General features: G+C 31.1%; 1 long non-coding RNA gene across 1 annotated transcript; it reads right to left on the reverse strand.

Annotated features, from left to right (window-relative positions):
• Positions 1-1195: 1195 nt before the first annotated feature.
• On the reverse strand, positions 1196-7962 carry LOC139425371 (uncharacterized). Its single transcript, XR_011636600.1, has 3 exons — positions 7851-7962; positions 2600-2762; positions 1196-1681 (listed from the first exon to the last, which is right to left on the reverse strand). It is a non-coding gene; the product is annotated as an uncharacterized lncRNA (long non-coding RNA).
• Between the last annotated feature and the right edge of the window lie 2154 nt (positions 7963-10116).

A 10116-nucleotide genomic window follows, 5' to 3' on the forward strand; every position in this document is an offset into this window, starting at 1 on the left:
CTTATAGGGGTGGAGGGGTTAATTCCATGTGCCTCTAAAATTGGATGAAATTCTCAAGATACCCAAGAGATTGTATGATACCGGAATACTGTTAAAAGTATGAAATTGGATGAAAATTTCAAAATATCCAAGAGATTGTATGATACCGAAATACTGTTAAAAGTATGAAATTGAATGAAAATCTCGAGATACCCAAGAGATTGTATGATACCGAAATACTGTTAAAAGTATGTTAAAAGTTATGTTAAATGTTAAAGATACGTGAAATGTCATGTTAAAATTATGTATGATAAAAGTGCGATATCGATGAAGGTATCTAAAATGATGGTCGAAACTACCACAATATGGTAAAATTTGCGTGTTTTTGCCTCTATGGGAAAATTAAAAAGTACTTTGATAATAATTATGGAAAAAATAACCATGAATTATAATATTATAATATGTGATAATATATATTAAATATGGTAAAATTTGTAATTTCATCATGATTTCTTAGAGCATGGCATAAAACCCATTTTTTCGGTAAAAATTTACTTTTATGATTTGTATTTTTTAATTAAATGATTGGTATTTAGAACTGTAATTTTGAAAAACAGAGTTGTCGGTAAACCGTTACCATATGAACGGAAAAATATCAAATACGGTCGGTAAATTGATGTGTCGGTGAATGATTTATAGATAACATATAGTTTGGTTTTAAAACAGAACTATTTTTTTTGTCAGAAATGTCATTGTCATACAATTTGGTAATTTTACCAGAATTTTTTTTTCTCCGTGCTCTTAGTTGGTAATATTATGATCGTTGGAAAAGTCATTTAAAGAGAATTTTTGTTTTTTATTTTTATATGATTCAAAAAAATTTCCGTGGCAGATAGTCTAATGTTTTCTTATAAATTTGTCATTTCGCAAATTTTAGAAATTTCCAGCGTTTCATTAATTAATATTAGAGGCACAAGTTAAGTGATATAGAGTATGGGAAAAAAGGATCAAGAAAGTCATAAAATCCACTTTTACTTGAAGAGAAAAATAATTCTTGAGAAGAGTCTGTTTCCATATAAATAATATAGCGACTATTCTAAATTTGTTTCGAACGCGGAGCCAACTTTTCTTGTCTGGTTTATACTAAATGCAGTTTAATTTCTCCTGCGATATGTCTATTTTGTTGTAACAATCAATGATAAAAATTAACTCATAATGCCATTTTATATAGTTTTTATTATTGTGATGTATTTGACAAGTTTATATACAACCAAGTAAATTTAAAATTTGCATTCACATAAAAGTACAGTGCATTTTTGAAAAATTTCTTAAACACATTAATGAATCATGGAATCATATTTTGGAATAGCAAGACATAAAAGGACTTCATGTTTTTACCTGCAAAAAGAAAAAAAAAGTATTATGGCATCATTTTTCTTGAGGTTGCAATTATCAAATTGCATGTTTCAGCACCTGTAAACATTTCCAAGTTAAGAACTAGGACATATGTGGCTGTGATGTTTCTTTTTGGTATATTCAAGCTTAGGTTGTTGATTTATCTAAATAAATGCACGTAGGAAATCCCATGATATTTATCGGGATGCAATCAATCCTGGGAAGTACTGGATTTCCTTGGACGTTGGTAAATCGAAGCAAAAGTACTCTATAAATCCCCTGGTCATTGCCAGTCTGCAATATTTTTCTGCAATTAAAATTATTGTATCACGCATCTATTATTTAAGTGAACAGAAATATAAATATTCCACACATCAAAAAATTAATCTACACAGAGTGCATTCTCATATCATAAGTATTAAGGGTTTCCCTATCAATATTATAAATAATCAATATTAATCAAGTATGCATGTAAGCGAGTGCAAATGTAAACTTTTTTTGAAGTATTATACATTTTTCAAGACTTTTTTACAAACAGAAAAGAAAGATGCATCTTTGGGTCATGTTATGACATTGGATGTTAATAATTCGAGAAGAAGGGAAGTGACGTAATCATGAAAGGACATATCCAATTAAATCATATTTAATTGGGTGCCTGTAAGCGGAATCAAGCGTGTGAAGTGAGCCTGATTGGTTTCTGAATCGACAGATGCCAAGATATTCCGAGGACGACGTCATTTGGTATATAATTGGTAAAAGTAATAAAATACCAAACTTTCGCTTGTAAAGGTAAAAACATACGAGGGCTATTTTTCAAGTAAGGGCCGTTTTGATGTGCACATTAATAGGTGACGCGTGCGTCGCATCGAGTGCTTGTATCATGTCTCGGCATACCTTCGGAACAACTGTGCTCAGTTGCAGAATTGTATTGTCAGTTCTGTGTATTTAAAATGTTCAAATTTAACAAATGGCCCACCAGGCACGTGATACTGTCAGTGATGCGCTTCTTGTCAGTAAAACCTGTCTGCTGCATACATTCACTGTCATATTTGTGAAGTAGCAAAATTGCGTATCGAATCTACTAGCCATAGCTTGGATTCGAACCCGGCTCACCTCATTGGAAGGTGAACGCTTTATCACCTGAGACCTAGTTGCTCAGATGTCATCAGTGGTAAAAAATTATTTTGTACCTAGTGGGTATCTAAGCATTTCGAGATACACTTACTTCGTACACAAATGTCGCAGCAGCCACAATCGCCCCCTTTTTCTTTTTTTACTTCTCCAAATTTACAGACTGGCTCTTGACATTTAATGTGGCTACAACTATGTTCTCCACACATTTCAGAATATACCACAGAAATTATTGCTGCGAGCACAAATATTTTTAACTAAAAAAATACCAAGAAAGTCAACTGAAATCTATAGTATTTAAAAATACTGTTTATCATTTGGTTATAGTTATTTTCACCTAATAGTTTTGCTTAAATCCGATAATTTTTTATTTGCTGTTACCGTGGATGACCAAAATCAAGAGAATGTCGACTTTCACTGATAAATGTCAATAATCAGATTGTCGCTTTGGGGTATGTGCGAAACATTTGTTCTATCCAATTTGATGTTAATTTATTCGTTGATATTATTATATTTATTCGATATTTTAATATCTGCAGAGGATAGATTAGCTTCGGGGTACCTGTTACATGCATACTGGTCATTGACACTTGATCTTAAAAAGACATTGATGTAAGGCATACCGGGCAGTGACACTTAACCAGACGTAGTATAAATTTAGGACATTTTCAAAGCGACTATGTGGCTGTCAACAACCACAAATTTCGATCATTCACAGTAACAATGATACCACGAAAAGCGTTAATCAGCTCGTTTTGTAACATACATTTTCCAGTGTGCATATTCTTACTTAATGTAATCAGCATACCTTTACCTGGGAAACAACACTGGTCTAGTGCCATTAATTAATATTCCAAAGAGTTAAATTTTTCTGCATACCTTCGCATGCCCAAGTTTCAAAGTCTTAATGTATTAGTGCTATAAAACAAAATGTAACATAAAGTTGAACACTTAAAACAACGGCGGCAACAGCGGTAGCATGTCTTACGATTTTTGAAGTTATACTTCTTATGCGACTTCCAACAAGGTTGCGTTAGACGTTTAACGTTACATTTTTATTGGCCGGGAAATCACGTGGTAGGATCCAGTTTTTCCTCATTCATTTCCATATTGCTTTGGTTCTCACTAGCATAAAAATAATAAAAGTATTGTTTTTCTATAAATATTTTTTTAGTTTGTTTTGATACGCATATAATTTAATAGGGTAGTATTTTTTATTTTCAAATTTAGTGGATAACACTTGCAAAAAATGAGTGAAAACAATCCCACGGACAATGCGACGGATTTAAGGTTATGTCAAGGTACGTCTCTTGAGAATATCAATTGAGTGTTCGATTTTCTCTTCTGAATTTACATTATGACGCATTCACATACATTATTAATACAAATACATTTTCCAGATTGAGACGATGAGGCAACCACAAGCACTTTCACTGGTTCAAGAGGTCCACGAGGGAAAAATGCATAATATTACCGTGATTACAGAGCACGGAAGCGAGTGGAGCAGGAAAAAGAGTCGTTGAATAGAACTAGTGATCCTTCCACGACTGCTGATTCTTCTACAATTAACGTCGCAGGTTGTGAAGTTTAACTTCTTCCGTGCGGAGGGACTCCACGCACTATTTTTTTTATGGAAAGAGTTATATAAGCAAAATTGTTAGGAAAAAAAGCATGTTACCGGAAAACGATTTTCGAAAAGGAACTACACACTTGACTCAAACTTTTATAACACACAATTGTTAGACATGTTTATTAGCAGTTAACATCAGTTAGGTTAGCAGTAACAAAAGTCTCGTTTTAAATAGTTTTCTTATTGATACCATAAAACTTGCAGAAAGAATGGTTACAGATAAATAGGAGAAAAATTAAGACAATATAAAACCAGTTCATTAGAAGATAAAGAGGCTTAAAAGCTGTAATTAACGAAAGTTAGTTCAGTTCGTGAAAATGTTCTTGTTTTGAATGATTTTGGTCGGCCTATGCTCCAGTTGATTCCGATAATGGTTCTTTTTCTCAACGAATTATCAACTTGAGATAGGTTAGGTATCGAATTCTTTCTTTTCAAGACGATTATATAAGGAGATATTGAAGCACGCTGTATATTACATGCATAAAAATGCATTTATTCATTTGCTCCGTTCATGCACCAACATTTATAAGAGAATAGTTTTACTTATTCAAAATACTTAGACAATAATTTTAAAGAGAGTCGCTTAGTTGTAAAAGACTATTTTCTATATATATTCACAGTTCTTCTTTTGCGAGCAGCAGTATTGGCTCATTTTAAAGCTATGTAGTTATGTAAATACGTATGATTATTTAACTTAATCTTGTTTCTTAAAATTTTCCAAAGCATTTAGAAAATTAAAAAGTCTTAAAAGTTAGCAAGAACTTTGTAACTGCAAAAATAACATAAGAAATGGCAAAAAACAATCAAAATTACCCCCAACGGCACTTCTAGTGTTTAAACATGGCATAACAATCATTTACTCGGTTTAATTTAATTTTCCAATATTGTATTTTTTACTGAATGTGTGGCAATAAAAACTCTAATTTAAACCGTTACCATTTTAACAGAAAAAGTACCCAATATATTGTTCAACTGCATAATATTTTTGTTTTATTAACCAAAAATATGTTTTTTTTTCCTGAAATGTTATTCATATAACAATGCAGGAGTTACAGAATTTTTTTCTCCGAGAAGATTTTGCGATTTAACGATTTTGAGCCTCTTTCTCTTTATTTTTTTGTTGAAGATTTATGCCAAAACAGATAGCAACTTAAGCCTGTAGGGTGCAAATCTAGAGTTCTGTTTTAAAAATTTAGACCGAAATTGCCTTTTTTACAGACTGTAAAGTCGGTAAAAGGGGCAATTTTAGCCTTCGGGAGAGACGTTTGAAAATAGAACTTTTGTTTTCGTCATCATTGTTTCCATGTCAATCAACATTGTTTTAAATTAAACCAAATTGAACTGTAGATGATTTTGTTTCAAAAAATATACACTGAAGAGCCAAAAAAACTGATATACCTGCCTAATATCGTGTAGGGCCCCCGCGAGCACGCAGAAGCGCCGCAACACGACGTGGCATGGATTCGATCAATGTGTGAAATAGTGCTGGAAATAATTGACACTATGAATCCTGCAGGGCTATCCATAAACCAGTGGGAGTAACAGGGGGTGGGGATAGCTTCTGAACATCACGTTGCAAGGCATACCAAATATGTTCAATAATGTTCAGGTTTGGGGATTTTGGTGGATTTCCAATACTCACGGTATACTCGTGAAATGGTCATACGTGAAAATCCCAATTTCATTGCGATCTCGGAGATGCTATGTCCCATCTCCCGTGTGCCGACTATAACACCACGTTCAAACTCACTTAAATCTGTATAACCTGGCATTATAGCAGCAGTAACCGATCTAAGAACTGTGCTAGACACTCGTTGTCTTATATATACGCGTTGCCGATCGCCGCGCTGTACTTTGATTGGCTCCATACCCCTTTATTTGCATACTCATGCCTGTACCAGTTTTTTTGGCTCTTCAGTGTATTGGAGGATAACATAATTGATGTCAGGTAGATTTTAGCACTCCTTAATGAAAAAGGAATTTATTGCACGTTTTTTAATACTTAATTATATGTTATTCGCTATGTTAGATAAACTTAAGTGGAAGTATCAGAAGGCTACGTCACAGAATTAGTAGCTCTAAACTTATTTGAAACCTAGTGTTCATTTTATTTGCATTTATAGAGTTAAAACGTGTTTTTATAAAAACAAAATTGATAAAGAGGTAATGTTAACAAAAGTTAAAAATTTTCATGCTATTATTGACGTCCATGATGTTTGATTAATTTTATTAGCATCTACTATTGAAATAAAAATGCAAAAAAGTACCATTGAAATGCAAAAGTTATTTACTGTAAAGCAAAATTAATGGGAAAATGATATTGATTCGTTTGAAAGAAATCCAAAACATCACTATACTATTATTGATGCCAACGATGCTTAGATAAGTTTAGTAATAGTTTCCAATAGAAATAAAAACTAAATTAATGCAAAATTAATTTAAAAAATGATACGAATTCGTTTAGGAGGAGCACAAAAAATCACCATATTTTCGCAACTCTACTGGTATTATTGTAGTTGATGTTGAAAATTTGGTGAAAAACTCATGATCGTGTTTACTAGAATATGGTAAAGTTAACCATGGTTCTTGCTCTATGAGAACAGCAAAAAGCTCAACAAATATTATTGAAGCTCTTTGGAAATTACTTTGGTTAAATTCACAATAAAATATGGTTTAACAATATGTGGTAAAATTTAATAAACTTGGTAAAACTTGCTAGCTTTATCATGATTCCTTAGAGCCTGGCATTGAAATCATTTATTTGGTTACATTTTGCATTTTTTTAATTAATTGTATGGAAATAATAATTGCAATTTTGAAAATTGGCATTTCTGGTACGTCATTACTATATGAAAATTTTGATATGAACTTACCAAAAAAATGGTCATTTGCATTAAATTTTACTTTTATCAAGCAAACATATGCTTTTTTTTATAAGAAAAGTTATTGCTATACAGTACGGAAATTTCATCATAAGTTTTTTTACCGTATAATTTGTCCCAGTTTTAATAGGTATCTTACTAATATAGGTAAAAAGTATTATATTAGTTTATTTGGTACAGATTTAACTACAAATAGATTATGCTTTTCTGATATCGTTATTTACGGCAGCTTCAAAATAGTTAAGAACAAGAATTTTTAGGAAATTTTGAATTATAATTGAATTTTGAATTGTTAGTTGAACAGTAAATTTTGCTAAAATCAAGAGTTCTTTGTTGTTGACAATTTTGGTTATCAAGAAGTAACCCCGAGGAAGAGTTCTATACCAAATGATACTAAATTCAATTATTTTTTATTTTGATGTGGTAAATTATTAAAACCATATTTTGATTACTGTAATAATGTAAGGCCACCAGAAAATGTAAAACATAATGATGAATAAAAAAAAGAAATTTTTTTAGCTTTATTTATTGTCTTTGTATGAGTCTTTCAGTTTTGGGCTTAATTTTTTACTGTTATTCAGCTCTATTTTTTAAGTATATTTACATTTTCTTTTGATCCTGTACTAAAATAATTTATAGTTCAGCTGTATTTAGTATGTTTAATTTGATTAGTGATAGATACTTCGGATACCAGTTAGGGAAGAAAAAAAAACTACGCAACATAACAATTTCATTTACTATACCAACTTAACTTTTTCATGAATTGCTTTAATATTACAAAATATTGAAAAATCTAATATAATCGAAATCAAGCTATTAAGCAATATACTTACCTTTAAAATAAGTAACTATCTTAACACTATTTCTGGTAAAAATTTCAAAATTGTATCTTTTTTATGCAAAAGGTACAGGCAAAGTGACACGTTTTAAGTAATGTATCAGTCATGATTCTTAAAATATGATCAAACTTACTACTTTAGTTTAGTTACTATTATGCTTAGCCATATGAATAAACATAATAAACTATTACGTCACTTTTACTTAATTATTGAATAAACTGAAAAAACTGATTTAGCAATATATCATTTTTCCATTTCCTACTGTTTGCAAATTGCATTTCTCTCTGTCTAGTTCATAGCTGTTTAATCATGTTTCTAAGATTAGAATTGAGAATAATAGTCATATTCAAGTATCTAAATTATTTATCAAGTAAACATGATTTTTAAAAGAAAAATTAAAAAATATTCCTTCGGCAGATATTTATTAGTACAATATATATATATAGAGGAAAAACTTTTCTATTGCAGAATTATGAAAGTGCTTCAGTTAACTTTATAAACTGTTCAAAAGATGTTACTTTTACGTAATTAGCTAATAAGAATCATCCAAAAATATTTTTTATTTGACGTGTGTTTGAGTTCATATTTTTTATCAGTGCTGCTACTACCATTATTTGGCTATTTTAAATGTAACTTAAGAATTAATATGTAACTTTGTTTTGATGATTTAATCATTAATTTGCTTTCCATCCTTCATACCTTCTTGTAGGTTTACCTCGCCACATACTCAATCTGTTTTTGTTATTTCCTCAAATTTCACATTTTTAAATTCAATTGTCTCAAATAATAAATAAATAAATAAAAAAGAACGTTTTGTGCTCGAATTTGTAGTGTTGTTCAGTACTGATTATTTGATGCTTAGTTTTTCACCCCATAAAAAGAACGGGGATTCAGCTAGTATAAAATGAAAAGTAAATAAATAAATTAAAATGTTTTCCGTTCCAGCACAATAGCCTTAAAAAAGGTATAAAGTAAATTTTATTAGTCGCTTCATTATATTAGGAGCAATAGCGCTTAGTAATTTTTAAAATTTCCATTAAGTTTTCCTCAAAACTTTAAAGCAGTAAAATGATTTGATTTGTGATTTTAAGTTAGTAATTTCGAACTAATTCAGTTTGTAGACTTTTTTTGAAATCTTATTTTATTACAGTTTAAAGGAAAAGTGATTTGGATAAAGCTAAAAATTTCATTTAACGTTTATTGCGTAAAAATAAAGATTCTTATCAAAAACCTAAAAGCTAGTAACTATTAACTAATAAAAATTCTTTAAGAAACTGTTTGCTGCAGAATTTTTTAGCATAGTTTTGTGAGGAACGATTAATAGAGAATCTAAAATATTGCACACTTTATATCTCAAATTCTGCCGGAGTGGGGGCAATATATTTTTCATATATCGAAAGATAGTGCTAATTCGAATAAACATTCATCATACGGGAAAAATAGATTATTAGGCATATTTAGAATCCCCCCCTTAGAATTCAGACGGGAGAGGAAAGGTCTCGAATTTGAGAAACAATAAGTAAACGTTAAAAAAAAAGAAAAGAATTTTCATTAGTTTCGTTTCATCAAAGAACTCGTGAAGGAAAACACCAGTAAGGAGTCAAAAACCAATTTCACGGAGATTTTCGTTCAATCAAGAATGACTGGAATTAAGCTTGAAATGATTCCTCCAAATCTGTAGTTCTACCTGAAGCAACCATAATTAAGATCGAGGTAATGGTGGATGACACATCAATCGAAGCAAAGGAACGTGAAAGTTGCACCAAATCTTTATACTTCGCAGGGTAAGTGTAAGCTTCTAATTATTACTTCTACAATATAATCTTGGACCGGAACAGCTTAGTTGGTAGGACGCTGGACTCCCGTTCGTGAGAGCCGAAGTTCGATTCGAATCAAGTCGGTCGAGGACTCCCTGTGTAGTAAATGGTGACTGGTGTATGTTAAATCTGTCGGGTCACAAAGTTCTCCATGTCTTCATGATAAATTCTGCTTCCGGGGGTACTGGATTGGAGTTTGATCGTTCTCTAGTTCAGGTCAAAATTACGATATGTGAGAGAAAGAATGGACGTATGAATGGGTCCACCCTATAAACAGGTTTGATGTATGGGTGTGGCAGAAGTCAAATTCTATACCGTAGATGATTTGAGTCACTTACTGATTCGTATTTACTGAATCACTACTAATTCGTATCAGCAAGTGTTTTGATAATGAAATTGATAAAAATGATATAAATATGATTTATCTGTAAAAATTGTTTCAA

This window comes from Parasteatoda tepidariorum, chromosome 4 (assembly GCF_043381705.1).
Source record: "Parasteatoda tepidariorum isolate YZ-2023 chromosome 4, CAS_Ptep_4.0, whole genome shotgun sequence".
NCBI lineage: Eukaryota > Metazoa > Arthropoda > Arachnida > Araneae > Theridiidae > Parasteatoda > Parasteatoda tepidariorum.